Raw genomic sequence first — 15577 nt, 5'->3', positions numbered from 1 at the left:
TGACGGAGATGCAGGCGCTGGCGGTCACTGAACCATACTGGTTCTGGCAGGATAAAGTGCTCCTTATGACCAATCCACGATTCATCCCAAGAGTCCTAATAGAAAATGCAACCATTACTTTGCTGGTCTTCTTCCAAAAGGCTACGTATCCAGCAAAGTTAGCTCTGTACTCTTTGGATGTAAAAAAGGCCATTAAATACTACTTTGAAAAAACCAATCCCTTTAGAATCTCAACAAAGCTGTTCTCCAGCATGGGGTCTGGCATGGATTCACATGCTCATGAATATTCCTCATCGTCATGCTGGGAATCTTTGATAAAAGAAAAAAGTTTCACTTTCACATTAAAACAGTATTTCTTCTCTAAGCCAATGGGTGTCCTCTGCGTCATACTGTCCCATCCAATGACAGTCCTCTCCATAAGATCTGCCCCTGGTGGCCATCTTCAGATTTCTACTGCACGCTTCAATGTTGGGAGTCCTCTTGGTGCTCTCTATGCTTTTTCCTTATAGTTCAAATATTTTGCTAAAATGTTTAGAGTTTTTGACCGATTTTTGAATTTGTTTGACCAAAGGTCGACTACCGTCTGTGGTGTCCTGTTGTCTGTGAAGATCAAGCTTCATCAAGGATGTTATGTTAATGGAACTTGTAAAGCACACGTTCACCCAAAGGCATCCTGGCGCTCACCAGCAGAACAGAACAAGACAAGAAAAAGAATTCAGAACAGAAAGTTTTTAAGGAATGACTGAAAGAGAGATGCTCAGAAGTGGCATGCAGAGAATGGGCAAGGGAGTTCCAAGCCTTGGCTGCGTCACTGAAAAAGCTCGGCCTCCCATACGGGAGAGTCTGACCCGAGGTACCTGAATCATGAGAGCAGATTGTGAGCGAAGTGACTGTAGCAGAACATAAGGGAGAAATTTGGTCTGCAAATATTCTGCACTTTTTTTTGTAGAAGGCTCGATGTACAATACAGAGCGGTTTTAAAACAGAAAGCCTGGGAAGCTGATGAAGCAGAGGGGACATATGAGCCCCAAATGGGGGGTGAAGGACAGACCTGACTGCAGCATCCTGAAGGAGTTGAAGACGGTGCATGAGATAGACAGGCTGACCAAGATAAAGTGCATTACAGTAATCAATGGTACTGAGAGCAAGAGAAGCAACAACAGCAGCCTGATATTGGACGGGAATGAAAGGAAGGACTTTCCTTAAGATTTTAAGTTTAAAGTGTCCAGAATTGCAGACTGCTGCAACCTGATTGCACATAGATAAGGAAGAAGAGATTATTACACCCAGATTTTGAAAAGAGGAGGTAGGCAGGGAGAAGGGTCAGAGAGAGGTGGGCTAGATGTCGGCCGTCCAAAAAGACAAAGGGCCGGAGGTGCCAACTACAAGAACCTACGTCTTATTGCCATTTAGTTTTAGGCAGTTCCCAGCCATCCAGGAACCCAAGTCCTCAAGGCAGCCCCTAAGCCGTGCAGCAGTATCCGGCCGAGTAAGATCGAGACGGACCATGATTTGCATGTCATCGGCATAGGAATAATACCGGAAGCCATGGGACTAGATGAGGTGGACAAGTGCCTGATATACATATTGAATAGGGTTGGAGAAAGAGCAGAACCCTGCGGAACACCGCAGGATAAAGGGACAGGTTAGAGCAGAAAGGGGAAAGAAAAACAGACTGAGAGCAGTCCCCCAGTTACGCAGAGAACCAGGTCAGAACTTGGACCGACAGGCCTGCCACCGATAGCCGGGAGATCAGGGTAAGATGGTCAACAGTATCGAAGGCAGCTGATAGGTCTACCATAATCAGTGCCCCGACTCCACCCTGATCAACCAGGCAAACAAGGTAATTAATCACAGAAGTGAGGACTGACTCGGTACCTCTCCCAGGACGGAACCCGACTGAAAAGAGTAAAAGAAATCAGAAGATTCAAGAAATTAAGAGAGCCAGGAGGAGACAAGAGACTCCAGCAGCTTCATAAGGAAAGGAAGAAGTGAAATTGGACGAAAGTTTGAAAGCACAGGGGGATCAAGAGAGGGCTTCTTGAGCAGAGGAATAACTAACGCATGTTTCAAAGCACTGGGAATATATCCAGAGAGAAAGGTAGTATGTACTGCCAATGTGATCAGTGGAACAATAACCCCTGAGATCTCTTTAAGAAGAGCAATAGGGATAGGATCAAGGGGTGAGGCAGATTTGAGCTGATGAATTCCAGTGAGAACATCATGATCAGAAAAGGTAGGAAAATGGACCAAGTTGAATTGGACATTGCTGAGAAAGCAGAAGACGACGGCGTGGCAGACTGCCCTACACAATTGCTAATGTTATGACAAATAGTCTTGATCGTGTTGAAAAAGAAGCAAGCAAGCGAATCGCAGAGGTCTTGAGATGGCACAGCCTGTGATCCTGCCTTAACGGGAGAAGAGTGAACCAAATCAAACCGCTTTGGGCTGATTGATGGCTGCCTCCACCTTCAGACTGACAAAAGACTGGCAGAGCTAATAGCCGCCTGATAGGATGCTATAGTGAGACGGAAGGACGTTTTATCAACCAGAGAGTAACTGGCTCTCCACTTCCTCTCCGACTGCCTACAGAGAAGTTTAAGGGCCCTAAGTTCATCAGAGAACTAGGGCTCAGAAGGACGGATTTTCTTTTTGCAGAGCCTAAGGGGAGCCAAAAGGTCAGCTACCGCACAAAAGGTTGCATCCAAAGTTAGCAACGAGCATGACTTGTCTTGAACACATTGAGAAGTGATGGAGGCTGCAAGGTCATAACTAGAGACACAATGACAGCTACACTTGGGAACAGCTTGTTTAACCACAGGGAGAGTAGGGCTCAATAGAGACATAGGAAAAGGCACCACAAAGTGGTCAGTCCATAATACTGGGAAAAGAGGGAGAATGATAGTAGAAGCCTCTGGGGCAAAAACAAAATCCAGAACGTTACCCAGTCAATGAGTGGGGTCAACGACCAACTGAGGAAAACCAAGGTCAGACATAAGAGCTAAGAAATTTCAACCCTGCTGTGCATTATTTGCACCAAGTGGAAGATTAAAGTCTTGGACAATCATGAGATTGGGATATTTGAATTGGAATTCCGATCCAAAAGCAGTAAACTCTGTGCAAAAGGTACTATCAACACCAGGGGTCTATAGACCACGAGGATAGACAGTGACGAAATGGGAGATGGTGATATCCAGGCAAGAAGACACTCCATCTTCAGAGAGTGGTCATGCACAATGCAAGAGGTTTTAAAGATAGCCTTGTGCATTATGGCCACTCCATCCACAGGGTGAATAGAAGGGCGATCAACATGGATACATTTGTATTTAGGGGGTAATGCTTGAATTATAGAAGGATCTAACGTATCAAAGAGCCAAGTCTCCGTCATAAACAAAAGGTCAGGTTGCTAAGTGTTGACCAAGTCATAACCGTTCAAAGCATGTGCTACCAAAGAGCAAGTGTTTAATCATCATCGGAAGGCCCATGCTTGGGCCTAGTTCGTGCCTTTTTCACCATGACCGAGGAGAAGAGATGCCTCTTCAAACTCTGCGCGAAATGCTTCCATGGAAGATCGACACCACACATGTCTTTAGTGCCTGCATCCGGACCATGATGAGGAAGGATGCAAGGTCTGCCGTGGTTTTTCAAAGAAAACCAAGAAGGACCGCGACAGCAGGTTGAGGGCATGGTTAGTCGGGTAAGGCCCCTGACTCGGCCTCTGGGCATGATCAGGCTCCCTCTAGGGCCGACCAGCCAGCCCCACGATCAAACTTCCTGGGATAAGAGGTTGAGGTCCTTTGAGGACACCCCGCTTGCGGGGTCCAAAAGAAGGCAAGGTCGCAGGCCACGGATCCCACTGGGTTTGTGGCTGTTGCGGTACCGGTTCAGGGAGGGCTAGATCGCCATCACCGACAACCTCCACGGTGAGCCTGCCAGCAAGAGTCATGTGCTCGAAGAGGAAGTCCTTGACCTCTTCGAAACTACGCGCATCATCGATGGAGAAGACGATGAAGGAAAAGTCCAAGGTGGGCCCGTCTTTACCTCCACTGCCGCCTCATTCAGCCAAAAGAACTGCGTCATCTACGGCCACCTCAAAGACGATGGCTGATGTCACGCCGACGGTTGTGTCGACTGCCTCATCAACAACCACTATTTGGTCGTAGGGATGGCAGACCGCGAAGACGGTGGCCACAGTCGGAGCACAGGCTCCACGGGTGTCATTACTGGCATGGCAGGAAATTACTGCCACGACTAGGACACAGCCAACTGAAAAGGGGGCATAAACCTCTCACCCTCCGAAGACTCAGGAAAGGAGAAGAAGCCCAAGACTCAGGAAAGGAAAAGTAGCCTAAGTGGTGCCTAAGCAGGCCTGAACCGGCCGTGGACCTGTGCCCCCACTAGTGCATCCCAGTGGGAGTCCGGCTGACTAGGTTAATCAGAACGTGGAAAACCATCACCACCGACAGATGGGTGCTGGACGCTCTTGGACAGGGGCTCACCTTGGAGTTTCAGCACAGGTGTCCCTGTATCCCCCCTGTAGCACGCCAAGAACAACACAAGGCAAAGCTACTGCAAGAGGTCCAAGTCATTTAAAAAAAGCGGGCAATGGAACCTGTCCCCCAGCACCTCCGGGGTGTACTCCACAATCTTTCTGGTTCGAAAGAAGACAGGAGGGTGGAGGCCGATCCTGGACCTATGATACCCCAACAAGTACCTGAAGGCTCAGATGTTCAGGTTGGTTACGTTGCAGCACATGGTTGTCCAACTGGAGGAAACCAACTTCCTGGCATCACTGGACTTGGAGGACGCATGCTTCCACATCCATCAGAAGTACCTCAAGTTCCTGCGGTTCCTGGTCCAGGGACAGCACTATCAGTTCAAGGCGCTTCCCTTCTGCCTGAAATCAGCCCTGAGGGTCTTTACGAAGTCCCTGGTTCTGGTGGAGACACATCTTTGTCTCGAGGGCATCCACATCTACCCTTACCTGGATGATTGGCTGATCCGATCCCTCGCCCATGTTCTGCCGAGCCAGCACAGTGCAGCACCTTCCTTCTGCTGACAGATCTGGGATTCTCCATAAATTATCCAAAGTCCTGCCTGGAGCCTTTGCAGAATGCGCAGTTTCTGGGGGCACGGCTCAACACAGTGGCTTGCCTGGCTGCCTCGGAAGAGAGGGTGGTTTGCATCCCATGGAACGTGCAGCTCCTGTCATCGGTGCTGTTGGCTACGGTGCGAGCCGTCAAGTCGCTGTTGGGCATGATGTCTACCTGCATCAACCTCATCTGGCTTTGCAGACTATAGATGAGGCCACTCCAGGAGTTTCTGGATGCAAGATGGCTGCAAATCTCGGGATCCTGGACGCACAAGATCACCATCAACGAGGAGTTCTAACGTGCAATGCAGTGGTTGGGTGTACGCTATCACCTCAAGCAAGGAGCCCCATTGCTAGTCTTATCAGGAGACGTCACCACGGATGATTCCCTGGAAGGTTGGGGAGCTCATACTGGACAGTGGCACATCAGAAGATAAGACCTTTCACATCAACGTCTTGGTGCTTCAGGACGTCTTCTGGGCCCTCAAGTCTTTCCTGCCGTTGATGAGGGGCAAGGTGGTGAGGATCTTCACGGACAACACACCACCATATTCTACATCGGTACGCACTCTGGTTCTCTCCAGGGGCGGCCAGGATCTGTGGCACTGGGCCATTTGTCAGGACATATTTCTCGCACATTTTCACCTGGTGGGCGCCAAGAACACCATTGTGGACTCGCCAGGAGGGAACCGTGTTCTTGCCACGAGTGGGAGCTTTGCCAGGAATAGTTGGATCTTCAATTCCATGAATGGGGTCAACCCCAGATCGATCTCTTTGCGACGGCAGCAAATTACAAGTCTCAGAGATGTGCCAGCAGGTTCCCACATCTTAGGAGCATGGGGGATACATTCTCGTTCCCTAGAGGGGGAGGGTGTACTGTTCCTATATGCTTTTCCTCCATTACCACTCCTGCTACGAGTGATCAGCCCACTCTGACAATGTCACTGCAAGATGATATTCATTGCTCCAGCCTGGCTGCAACAAATCTGGTATCCAGACCTGTTTTGTTGGTGGCTCTGTCCATCAAGATGCCACGACTGCCGGACCTTCTGTCCAGAGAGGGAGGAGCGATTCTGCACCACGACCCAGCGCTGCGGAATCTCAAGGCTTGACCACTGCAGCCCTAGAGTTTGGACATATGCTTTACCTACGGTGTGTAAAGACATCCTCACCAAGGCCAGGGCCTCTTCAACATTGACTTGCTATGGCCATAAGTGGATGTGTGTATCTGTGTGGTGCCGGGCTGAGAAGATCACCCCTCTGCGTGTCACAGCACTGCAGCCGCTACCGTACCTGCTTTCCATGGCCAAGGCTGGAATGGCTCATGTCTCTATCAAGGTGCACCTGACAGCCATATCCTGGTACAGTAGGGTGCAGGGTAAGCCTTCTCTGTGGTCTAACAGACCTTCAAGGAATTCAATAAGGGGCGCTTCAGGACTTTTCCACTGTTGACTACACCTGCCCCGGCTTGGGAACTGAATGTGGTTTTGACTAAGCTTATGGGGTGCCTTTCGAGCTGATGCATCAGGCCCCTCTCAAGTTCCTATTGTGGAAGACAGCGTTCCTAGTGGCAATCGCCTCAGCCAGGCGGTTCGGGGAGATCCAGGCACTGTCATGCAAACATCTGTATCTGTCCTTCCACGCTTCAAGGGTGGTACTAATGTTGGGAAGGAACTAGGGTCCTTCTGAACCCCCAAGCTCTTTAGAGTTGGGCAAGACCTTTTTAAGGCACTATAATAGACTAGGGGCACTGGGAATGCTCTCTCATGCAAACATAATCACATACATAGAAATAGGCAAGCACTGAAGAAGGTAGTTATTTTGTAAATATAAAGTGCAATAAACTATTAGGTGGATAGATTTGTAATGTCAGATCCTAGGCATTGTAAAATCTTAGTGCTATTGTCGAGTAAACCCCCCCGAAACCCAGAAGGAATGCAGCCTGTAGGATCTAAAATAGACTGCAGGCTTAGTGTGCGGTGTTCTGCACTGTGGCCAGCGCAAACTGACTCACCAGGTGTCCCCTGTCTGTCAAAGGGTCCATGCGGGTTAAAAATAGGAATCGGGTGTTTTGTGCGACAAAATGCAGAATGGGATCAATTATAAGAGTTAAGTGTGGAGGAGACTATAGGGCCCACATAAACGTGAGCAGGATGAGTGGAATATGGATAGAATGACTGAAACATTTTTAACATGATTTTCTTTGCACTAGGCCTCAAGGTTTGTAAAAGCCTGCAGAGCTGCAGTGTGTTTTTGCATAGTTAGCAAAATGGAGGAAAGCATGAGCTACAGTGTGTTTTGGCATAGCTAGCAAAATGTAGAACAGCATGCCCTGACAAAACTGCTGACATTGAAGAAAGAAGGCTTTGGAGCATCCCTATTATGGAAGGACGGATTTGGCTGAAGTCTTGCTCCAGTTCCAGTGACGGCCCCATAGCAAGCCAGGACTGTATAAACCTCTGCTTGAGACCACTTTGGCAGGAAGGAACGGAAGAGGGACAGGAGAAGGACGCTCAGGTAGCAGTCTTTTGCTAGCATCCTCATTTGTAAAGATTAAACTTGTTATCCTTACAAGATCGCCTTTTTGCCTTATTTCCCTGGAGGGGTGTATTCAATCTGGTGCGAGCATAATTAGGGACACCCTTACACTACGTATGGACCCCACCTTTATGCCGAAGGTGCTGTCGGAGTTACCCGTCTTCTTCCCAAATCAGTCATTGCTGGCGTAGGAGGGCCTTGGATTCGCTGGACTTTGCTTGTGCCTTGATTTTTTTACGTGGCACGTACGAACGGCTTTTGGAAGTCTTCTCTGCTGTCTGTCAATTTTGGTCCTGTGAATCATGGAAAGGCCTTGTTGATGGCTTCCATCTCCAGCTGGTTTTCCGGCTGCATCATGCACTATCATTGGCTGGCTAACAGACGTCTGTCATGCATGCTGGACGTGGTCCTACCTCCTACGCTCGTAGAACAGCTAGACCGTTCTATTCCAAATGGCGGTTGTTCGACACGTTGCCGGGAAAACGACGTTTGCACTTTTCACGTCGCTAACTCACGTGTATTCTGCTTCGTCACGTGAACTACGGCATTGCGTATTTAAGCAGCGTGGAAACTTCACTCGCTGCTTCTGATCGAATCATTTGGCGTTGTGTAGCTGAACCTCCGGTCTGCATCCTTGCTGGTTACTACAGCTACCTTTTTGGCCTTCTATAGCGTGTTTTCCGCCACACGCTGATTCCTGGAGCTGTTTGGTTGCGTGTAAATCCACACGTTGTCTTCAAACGCGGCCGGCCTGGGCTGCGTGAATCCTGTTCGCGTGTAATTCCACACGCGCACGCTATCTTCAAACGCGGCTGGCCTGGGCTGCGTGAATCCTGTTCGCGTGTAATTCCGCACGCGCACGCTATCTTCAAACGCGGCTGGCCTGGGCTGCGTGAATCCTGTTCGCGTGTAAATCCACACGCGCACGCTATCTTCAAGCGCTGCTGGCCTGGACTGCGTGAATCCTGTTCGCGTGTAAATCCACACGCGCACGCTATCTTCAAGCGCTGCTGGCCTGGACTGCGTGAATCCTGCTCGCGTGTAAATCCACACGCGCACGCTATCTTCAAGCGCTGCTGGCCTGGACTGCGTGAATCCTGCTCGCGTGTAAATCCACACGCGTATGCTATCTTCAAGCGCTGCTGGCCTGGACTGCGTGGATCCTGCTCGCGTGTAAATCCACACGCATATGTTGTCTTCAAGCGCTGCTGGCCTGGACTGCCTGAATCCTAATCGCGTGTAAATCCACACGCACACGCTCTTTTCTTCGCGGCTGTCCCGAACCGCGTGTACTTTGTTTATACCCTAAAAGGAGCGCTATTTCCAACTCCTGCACCTGTGTTATTAACAGGGGGATTGATTCACTTCTATACTTTACACTACGTGGGAAGGAAACTTTCAAGGATAATTGGAAGGTGACAGTGAACAGTACTTTGGACGCTATCCTGTGGTGCATCAACCCGGTATCTAGCGTGAGCCTCGTTCCGTTCGGGATAAGTCTCCCTTACTAATCTTCCCTTCCTTGTCGTTTGTTCTACCTTGGATTCCGCAAGAGACTCTGCTGGATTCATCTGCCCTAGACTCAAGGTCAGTGTGTGCATTCATGACATTTCCTATTCCATCATACCCAGGTTGGGACAGTTATTCATGATACTTTATTTTGTTCTAGGCTGACTTCTTATACATTACCCACGCCCTTTCCAGTGATCCATCGCTCTGCCTGTTTTACCAGTCAGAGAGTTGTATCATTTGGAAGGTCTTAACTTGACTTCACAACTATCAAAACGCGTGAACAGGGATCCGGAAGACCCTACCACCTGTATCCTTTTAAGTACCGTATCCTTTTCAGTTAATACTTTGGTGCTTTCTGACAACGTCTTCCAGGCGGGCTGAGAGCCCATTCCACCTGAGCTATCGCAGGAACTATGGTGTTTCTCTCCGGTGTGCCCCTGCTCGAAATCTGCAGGGCTGCAACGTGGAGGTCCATGCACACCTTCACAAGATTCTACTCGGTCGACAGGGATCCGAAGGAGTCCTCCTCAGTCGGCCGAGCGGTGCTTCGGAACCTATTCGTTTGAGGTGAGTCTGTTCCAGAGGTAAGGTTATTGCTTCTGTTGAGCCTTGCCACCTCCCATCGTTGTGTATATGTACTGCTGTGTAATCATTGTTCTCCAGCATTGGTCTGGCATGAATTCACATGCGCACCCTCCCTCCTTCCCCTCTGTGGCTCTTCTTGGTTCATACTGCCGCTTTACCTGCTTACCAAATCTGAAGATGGTCACCATGGGCGGAGCTTAGGGAGAGGACTGTCATTGGATGGGGGCAGTATGACCCAGAGAATAGTGATTGGTGTCAGCAGGAAAACCATGAACTCCACCGCCCCATGCTCACTCCACAAGGGCCACTGCAGCCTCGACGGATTTGTGGGTGGGCGTCTCCATCATAGACTTTTGCCATGCAGCTGCATGGTTGGTGCCACAAATGTTTGAGGCACTACTGCTTGGAGATGCAGCACGCATCAGACGTTCAGACAGGGATAGCAGTCCTGCAGCGTCTTTTTCAATAAGTTATGCTTTTGAGCTTTTACAGCCTCCAATTTTCTATACTGGTACTAGGTCTATTCACAGCATGTGAATCTATGCAAGATACAATGCTGGGGACGGAGTACGTTGCTTCTCCAGCATTGGATCTTTCATAGATTCAGATGCTTGAATATCCCCTGTCGTCAGACCGGGAATCCTCTGTGATTTAAATAATTATTAAAAAAGTTTAAATATACATACATTATTTCCATAGAAATATGAGTGTAGATAGCCCATTGTGGTCTATGAGCCATTCACTTGTGTAGTCCCTCCACCTCACTTTGGTCCTTTATGGCCCTATCCAATGAGGTGGCAGGACTTAAGCTCCAACCATGAAATCAATAATTGTGACATTTGCAGGACTTTCTCCAACAAAACCCTGCAGGACAGACACAGAAGACTTCTTTTACATTTAGAATCCAAAGGTCTATCTTCTGATGAAGAATCTGCCAAGACAGCTCCTAGACATTCTAGCATACCATCTGAGAGGCAAACTTCAAAGAGGAGGGCCTCTTAGTGGAAAGGAGTACCTCTCCCTCTCATAAAAGTAAGGAAACGTCCCTTTTGGGCTCTGGAGACCACAAGAAACGGCATCCTGGGGAAGAAAACATGTCCAAAGGTAAGGAGGCGTTTTAAAAAAACCTGGGGGGTGGCATTCGTCAACGGAAATGCTGTCTAAGAGCGGCAATAGCAATAGAGGCCCATCGACGACCAAGCCGTCAATGAAACCCTTATCGTCCACGACGACGACACTTCAAACCCCGTCATCGACGACCAAATCTTTGTCATTAAAATCAGCATCCACAAAACAATCGTCGACGCAGGAATCCATCACTCGTCCACAAGGCTTTCGTCCTCGGAGCCACCATCGACGATACTGCCAATTTCTTCGTCCACGGAGAAAACAAAACCCAAAACACCCTACACAGACGCCACTGTAACGCCATCCAATGAAAAAACAGTGCCTCCTTTATCAGAGACTCATGAACAAATAGTAGCACAACTATCTCCTTTAAGAGAGATGGCAGAACTCCCAGACATCATTCTTCAGGAGGAGTTTTCAGACACCACAGAATTCCTTGATGAGCACCCTTTCTTACCCTCAAGGAACACAGTCCTCCCTGGCAACCAACTACGGAGGAACCTGTCGATCCTTGCGATCCATGGAGTCGATGCAATGATCATTGACAAATTCAACTGACGTCAAACGGAAAATAGGTCATCCTTAACGAAGGAGGTAAGATCTCCACAGAGGATCTTGCCTCAACATAGCACACCAAGAGTCTCCTTTTAGGAGCAGGCCACATAAAAGGACACGTTCACCTGAGCCCCCTCGCAGATCCAGGAGTAGGACGCTCGGTGCTTCACAGACAAGGGTCCCATCTCCAAGATCATCGCCTAGGCCAAGATCACCTGTTCGAGATCCTACAATTGTTCCTTCGAGCGCATCGATCTCAGATTGGCAAGAGGATCCTTTCAGGGATTTCTCAGACCAAGAGAAAGGGGAGATTACACATGAGCCTGAAATTCATAGCGAATGGGACGATTACATAATTGACAAACCTAGAAAGAAAGACTCTCCAGGAGATTCTTCACCACCGGACAATTTGGTATCTTTTCATACCATTATCGGCAAAGCTGCAGACCTAATCAAGTTACAAGTCACATCAGAAGAGAAACAGTCAGTGCTTCATGAGCCCATGGACAAACTTACGACAGTCACTACCATCCCTCTTCTTGATACCATATGGGACTATGGTTCTAAGATACTGGCTGCACCTTTATCCACTCCGGCTATCGTTTCAAGACCTGAAAAGAAATGCAAAGCCCCTGACACAGCGCCACTTTGTCTAAGGGGACATACTAAGACAGATTCTGTCATCCAGAAAAAAGTTGGCTAATCCTTCATCGCCCTAATCAGCCGCTCCCGGCAAGGAAGGCTGTAAGTTAGAGGCCATGGGCAGGAAAGTATCCTCGTCAGCCACTCTCACCATCAGAGCGGGCAATGCACTAGCCATGACGGCGCGTATTGACCGCAAGCTATGGCTACGTATGTCTAAACTAACCAAACATTTACCAGCGGATCTCCAGGAAGAAGCCAGAACAATCATAGCAGACTGGGAGGCCACCTCAGATCATTTGATTGACGCAGACCTGCACATGGCTGAATCAGGCTTCAGGCAAATGGCTCACGGTACTGTACTGAGGAGACCAGCCTGAATGAAAGCTACAAACTTCAGACCGGAGGTCCAAGCACAAATATTGGACATGCCCTTCGATGGGAAAGACTTATTTGGTAAGATCGATGACCACCTGAAAGGAATAAAGACAGACACGGACACAGCTCGAGCCATCAGTTCCCTTAAAGACATGGACAAAGACAGTAAATCTTTTTCGTCCCTTTCGAGGCTCATCCTCCAAATTCAGAGGCTTTAATTGTCCCTCCTATGGCCAAAAAACACAGGGAAACGCCTTCCAGGACAACAGATACCAGCAATCCTCTAGCGAGTACTCCCAGACGGGAAGGCGTGGCTCTCCCCCGGGCAAGAGCCAGAGCAAGCAAAATTGACAGATCATGATTTCTCCAACGTTGGCAGTCAATAACATTGTACAAGTTGGTGTTGCAGGTGATCCGCGAGGGTCACACCATAGAATTTCTGGATCAACCTCCATCCTTTGCTCACACCCCTCGCAAAGTACATCTTTTAAGACTTGTCATTTCCGAAATTCACAAACTGCTTCTAAAAGCAGCTATCGAACCAGTCCCAGACAGAAGGGAAGAGGCTTCTACTCCCGTTTCTTTCTGATCAAAAAGAAAAAAAACAGTCAGCGGAGACCGATACTGGATCTAAGAGCACTCAACAAGTTCATCAAGCGCATCAAATTCAAGATGATATCCCTACAAAGCGTCTTACCTTGGCTAAACCGGCACGATTTCCTGGCCATTCTAGATTTGGAAGACGCCTACTTCTACATTCCCATTCACCCTGCCCACATTCAGTTGCTCAGGTTCGCAATAGGGGAGTTACACTTCCGATTCTGTGTTCTCCCTTTTGGCCTAAAGTCAGCACCAAGAGTTTTTACCAAGTGTCCAGCACCTGTAGCGGCAAAACTCAGAAGGACAGGAACGGAAGTCTTCCCATATCAATGTACTGCCAATCTCGTTTTTATCGGCCGTGTGGTCATTCCCGCGTATCGTAACGTACATGGACATGTAATCAGGTATATGACGTTGCTGCTGTTGCAGTTTGTTAATGTTCTTTCAGTCCATGGGAACTGCCAGCCAATATCAATAGTTGCGGTACTGGCTGTGCTTGGACATGCACTCCACTGTCCGCATGGTGTATGCCCAGTCGGAGGTAGGTGGACTGGGCATACACCATGCTGACAGTGCAGTGCACAAATAAATTGACAGCTCCGATGGTGGAGCACTTAGTTTTGAAAAAACATGGCCCCACTGATTTTACGTGGACTCATCGAAAAACTGGCTATTCCCAAGAGAGGCGGGAATACACACAATTTGCTATACAAACGAGAACAATTGTGGTTCTTTGGCTTAAAAACAGACAGTAATGGGCTGAATGAGCAGACAAATTGGCAGACACTGGCCACACTATGAAGTGGAGGATCTATGCATTCTAGCAGTAATATACACCCAGACCACAATACCTGGTGGTCGAGCGTCCCCTGCAAGGCTCGTTACCATGTGTAAGGATAATCCAGCTAATACACATTGCTTCCCCTGAGAGAACTCCGAGCTAACATGTACATCTCTCCAAATATGACACCACAAATTCAGAAATTAATTAGTTAAATTATCGACTTCACTTATTAAAAATTAAATTTAAAAATAAACACTAGCTTTGACATGATCCAACCTTTAAAAAGAACAGCGACAATGATCATGTCTAGGCATTATGAAAATCGTTTGAGATACGCTGCTTTTCGGAGCAGAATGCCCCCTTTTCGTTGACTTCCGCGAGTCCGTCTTCCAATGCAGTACTCGCGCCACGCATGCGTGACAATGACGAATGCGAATGTGTATGCTTGGATCGGATGGCTCTCAGCAAAACGCTCTGTACCCAGCTGCACGTACGCAAGGCAGATCTCTCGCCCTACTGACCCCTAATCCATCAGGTATGCGGCTTTTGTTCCCTCCTCCTTCCTTACCCACGTGTAGGGTGGAGTTAGATCCTGAACGATGTATCGTGTAAACATGCCCATTTGGACATGTTTACTTAATAAGACACACTAGATTAATTTTTAAAAAACGAATGACACTTGTTATGCGTGGTATCTGAATTCCCCCTCTTCCCCTGGAAACTGATAGAATTGTATGTGTTATTCCAGGAGGCATCGGAATGCAACAGTATATACGCATCAGTCAAAACTATCAGTCACCTGATCCATTCTTCGAGTCTGATACAAGCTAAATATGGGTAAGAAATGCTACCTCCCCATAATGTATAGAAGTTAAATAAGAGAATGCTGGGAAAGAACATAGGAATAAAACAGCAAATGTCTCTTCTTGTATTCTCCCCTCCCTGTTTATGCATCATCTAGTGGTCGGGTGATTTTCGCTCAGACACTTGAAACACACTTTTTCGGCAGCATGCTAATCCATTCTGTGGCCCTGAAGAAAGTGGGAGAATAATTGACACCACTAAACCCGATCTGACCCTTTCTAGAAAATGAATATACCATTGGCATGGTTAAAGGGTCAAAAAGCAAAAGGAATTGTTTTTTTGCGTTGTAGCTTTCTACCCAGAGGGTGAAGGCTTCTTTTTGAGAACAACATTGCACAAGAATGAATATTGGTTGCAATATATGTTCTGGAAAAGCGATAAACGGTGAGGTTTTAAATTAATCAGAGCAGACTCTTGTTTTGCATGATTTATTAGGGTGTGTGAATGCAGAGCAAAGAAAAAGAATAAAAGTGAATAATTTCATTTGCGAAGCAAAGAACACACATATAAAAAGTGTTTTGTGAAATTAATGGTGACTAGAACTAGATAGAGCCAGTTTCTCTTCCTATCCCCTCACCCTAGATGAGCTGCCCACCAACGCAATCTAGGGGTAGCTATTCTATGAGGGCTTAGTTTGATTTGTTGGAGGGCAAGTCAGATGAATTTTCCACGTTTGGTATAAATGTTTAATAACTATGAAATTGTAAACCTGTGATCCTGTTGTGTGGTACAAAAGCTGGGGGATTCAGCAGGTGTGAACTCCCCTATTAGTCCAAAACGTGTGTTTTTACTCTTACAGGGCTATACGCTTGATTGCTTCTATTACAGTCCCTATTTTGATAGAACACTGATTGCGCATTTTTGTGTTTTGGTACCTCTGTACGATTTCTGTTTTATAT

The 15577-nt window shown here is 47.8% G+C and overlaps 1 protein-coding gene across 2 annotated transcripts in view; it reads left to right on the top strand.

Moving 5' to 3' along the window:
• Positions 1-15577, top strand: part of MON2 (MON2 homolog, regulator of endosome-to-Golgi trafficking) — a 1155350-nt gene that overhangs the window by 341495 nt on the left and 798278 nt on the right. The window lies entirely within an intron of this gene.

Source organism: Ambystoma mexicanum, chromosome 12 (genome assembly GCF_040938575.1).
Source record: "Ambystoma mexicanum isolate Mex_15411 chromosome 12, UKY_AmexF1_1, whole genome shotgun sequence".
Lineage (NCBI taxonomy): Eukaryota > Metazoa > Chordata > Amphibia > Caudata > Ambystomatidae > Ambystoma > Ambystoma mexicanum.
Note: the sequence above shows the minus strand (reverse complement) of the source record. Positions and strands in the feature narration are given on the sequence as shown.